We start from the raw sequence: 4206 nt of genomic DNA, 5'->3' as shown, positions 1-4206 counted from the left end.
CTTTCCTGGCTTCTTCCTCCATGCTTTGTTTCCTGGAAGCCATGGGTTAAATACTTTCCCAAACATGCCCTTTGCCACTCTGGTTTTACCTTTGCTCCAGATTACCATGGAGTGAAACCAAGAGCCCCAAAAATAATCCCACTCCTCCCTTACATTGTGAGTGTCAAACATTTCCTTCCAGCAATAAGAAAGTAACTAAGGCATTGAGAAATCTTCTTAGTTTATGGCAAACAAGGAGCAGAGGAGGTCTCATATAATGCTGAATATCAGGCCTCGGTGATCCACTAATCCATACCCAGGAGAGTACTTTGCTAATCTACTAAGTATTTCTTAATAAAGTGAAATTGACAAATCAGGATTAAACATTATGCTTCTATATGAAGAATTCACTTAATATTACTTGCAAGGTTGGTCTTCTGATGAGAAATTCTCTCAATTTTAGTCTGCTCTTAATTAATTTTCACATTTAAATTGCTAGAGAATTCTAAGCTGGTGCTTCTTTAAAAATAATGAAAATGAATCTCAATTATTTCCTTATATTCTCTTCTTTCCATTTCTAAAGACGAGTCTGATGTAATTTTTATCCTTGTTTCTCTTTATATAAGTTACTCTTATCCTAAATGTTCTTTCAGGGATTTTAATTTCTCTGTTTTATGGAATTTGTAGAAGATATGCCTATATGTTCATTTTTGATATTTATATTACCTAATGCTCTCTAAAATTCACATTTTGGTATCTATCCATTTTAGAAACTTCTCTGTCACTATTCCTTTAAGTGTTTCCTTTGCATCATTTTGTTCTTTATTGTTATATTTTTATTAGCATATACATACGTGTACAGAAATGTCCAACAACATTTGGGTTTTATTTTCTATTTATTCTATCCACTTTTTTCTTTTCATTTTTGTCTTGGAAATTCCATCCTCCCTTCCTCCCTTTCTTCTTTTCTTTCTTCTCTCTTTCTTTCTTTTTCTTTTTATTCGTCATGTTCTGAGGACTAAACTCAGGAACTTCATATTGATTAATATTCACAGACTTATTTTATTTAGCAAGTTCTCAATAAGTCACTAAGTTGTTCAGGCAGAGTAGCAACTAGAAATCCTCTTGCCTCAGCATCCTAGAATGCTGGGGTTATAGGTATGCACCCTCACAATTATCTGTAATTTCAGAAGTTTGTATTGGCATTTCTTCAACTGCCCTAAATTTTACTCAGCTGTATCCACTATTTTAAGGAGCCGATTGGGGCAATTTTAAGTTCTGTCATAATTTTATTTGAATCTCTATTATTTCCTTGGATTATTCTATGAAAGTTTATAGCTTTGCTTTGGATACCCATGTTGTTTTGCCTGTTGTCTCCTTTTACTGACTAGAGCTCCTGGTATAATATTTATAGATGTTTTAATTTCCAACTCTGACTTTCCCAAAATATCTGTGTCTTGGTTAATTTCTTATTTGCTGAGACACAACATCCTACATCACAAACTCAAAGAGAAAAAATTTGATTTTGGTTCATAGTTTGTAGATTTTCCATTCCATATTTGACCGGTTCCACGGCAGGGAAGCATGGGAGGGGGCCACGGCAGAGCACAAACAACTCATGGCGAGGAAGTGAGAAACAGAGAGGTCAAGTGAGGAAGACATACTCTTCCAGGCTATGTCCCCAGTGAGCCAAATCTTTTAACTAGGATTCACCTCCAAACGTAACATTTACCTATAACCTCAGGAATGGACTACTCTATTGATTAGCATCAGGGCTTCGTGATCCAGACACCTCTCAGAAGCCCTACCTATGAAAGCATGCGGCTTTAGGGGGACATCTCGATATAAACCGTAAGGTTCTGTATCTGGTTCCCAAAAGAGTCTTGTGCATCTGTTTATGCAAAAATGCATTTAGTACACCGCTAAGAGTTGCCAAAATCCTAACAGTTTCAGTATTGCTGAGAAATACAAGTCCAAACTCTCTCCTGAGATTTATTGCAAACTCTTAGCTGTGAGCCCCTGTAAAAATGAAAAAGAGAAAAAGATACTCACTTTGAACATACAAAAATACAGGTTAGGGCTGGGGATTTAGTTCAATGTTGCCACTGCCTGCCTCGCAAGCTCAAGCTCAAGGTCCTGAGTTTCTGAGTTCAATCGCCGGTACCAAAAAAAAAAAAGCAGCAGCACAAAAACACAGGTTAAACATTCTCACTCCAAAAGGAATTAATAGGGGGATATAAAGTAATGGAACAAATGCAAGACTGAAAGACAGTAAGACAAACAGTAAATAGTGTAGTTCCATGTCCATCACCCAGGACAAGTTGTGATAAAGACATATAAATACCAGATGCCTTGAGTGGGCCTGCCTCCATGACCTTTTGCTTACAGCTTTCATGGCTTCTCTCTTGGGCTAGCTTTCTTCAACTGTAGTAGCTGACAGACCTGGTATAAATGAAGGGACCAAGCAAACAGGCTGCTTTCAATAAACAAGAGCAGCTTCTCAGTAAATAGGACAAATGGACCTAAAATATACAAAGTATACAAAGTGTACACCTGGAGCGGAGAAGTCCAGTAATTGTCTACACACCTGTACAGACTGTCCTTGGACTCAAACATGAACATTTCATCCCAGATTCCTCAGCCCCTTTGATAGCTATACAAGCCCAATTCCTTTCCCAGTTAGCTGCTAATATCTCTCTCCTGGTGTTTGCCCATGAACCCAGAGATGAAATCTTTCCCAGCTAGCTGCTAGAATGTGCTGATTTTCGTCCCTGTTCACTGGAGTAAACTTCTGTCACAACAAAAAGCCTATATTTTTACAAGTAGATTAATGTTCACTATTTATAACAGTGGCTTTCCTGAGACATCCCATGTTCCTGTTTCTTCAACTTCCTGGGATTTGTACTGCACTTTCAACTTCATTCTCACAGCTTCACACCTTGCTCTTTCAGGTGCACACTGCCTGTCCTCCCAGGACTTCTTTTGAAATCTGAGTGAAAGCCTGTCAGATCCCAAAACTCTTGCATTGCTTCTGTTGTAAAACCCACGCCACATGATTCCAAGGTCTGGCACCACCTTGAGCAGTAAGAAAGCCATTTTCATCTTTCTGGGGGTCGCAGAGTCTGCTCATTACTGAAAACAGCCAAGCTACCTGGAAAATATTATAGTTAGTCAAGACTGGGCCCTCAGCACGGAAGAAAATTTTGTCCTGAGGTTCATTCACTAAAGGCCAAGCTTTAGGTAAAAGACCAACTACACCCACATACTTACCTTAGTGGGGAACGATGATTTATATTCTAAATAGGTATCAATCACTTTGATGGGGCACCAAAACCTCTCTAGTCCATTCCTAACTGGAAATCCTTATTCATTTCATTCCATGTAAACTTACTATGTGACTTTCTTTCCCATTTGCTCCCCATTTATTCAATATTACTTAAAAGACTATACATGTTATAGTCTTATTGGTTGATTGTAGTTTTGACCCACCTTGTAATTTCTTATTGTATCAATATTACCTAAGAAACTATACTTATAACCTTATTAGTTGACAGTAGTTTTGTCGCAACTTGTACCCTCCTAACCTCTTTGTTTTGCTCAGTAAAACACCTTTGAGAAGTGGAGTGGGCAAGCAACCCACTTTCTGGTCCCCCTTCTGTCTGCCTTAGGCAGAAGGTATCTTTCTTTCAATAAATTCTTCCTGTTCTTAAACTCTACTGTTTCTAGAATTCCTTCTTTGATTTTAGAGAACATGCACTCTGTGTTTTGGTTATCTAGCTGGTTGGGAGTTATATTTCTCTTATATTGTTTGGATTATTTGGAGGTCCTACATTATATGCTATATATCATTAGTGGCTGGATGGGCATGCATGCATGGTGAACTGAATCCCGTGAATTCAATTCTCATTTTGTAGGCTGCCACCACTCTTGAACACAGTCCCCCGAGGCTCTCTTATCAAAGTAAAGTCTTTCATTTTCCACCCATAAGTAGGTGAAGTATGAGATCATCTGGAGTCCTCCCATGCCCTCAAAGCTTTATTTTTATTGTTTAGATTCAAAATACATACTTGGGTTATTTGTAATACTAATATTTTTAGAGGAAAGCTCTGCTCTAGTCCATCTTCCTAGGCTTCAACTTTACTGGTCAAATCAAAACATTTTAAGACATTGACTGTGCCTTTTGTTCTTGATTTTCATGGTGGATCTGGCTAAAAGGGCCCCAAAAGT

This window comes from Fukomys damarensis, unplaced genomic scaffold (genome assembly GCF_012274545.1).
Source record: "Fukomys damarensis isolate Sample0158 unplaced genomic scaffold, DMR_v1.0_HiC HiC_scaffold_39, whole genome shotgun sequence".
In the NCBI taxonomy this organism is placed as follows: domain Eukaryota; kingdom Metazoa; phylum Chordata; class Mammalia; order Rodentia; family Bathyergidae; genus Fukomys; species Fukomys damarensis.
The sequence above is the reverse complement of the archived record's forward strand: the minus strand, read 5'-3'. Positions refer to the sequence as shown.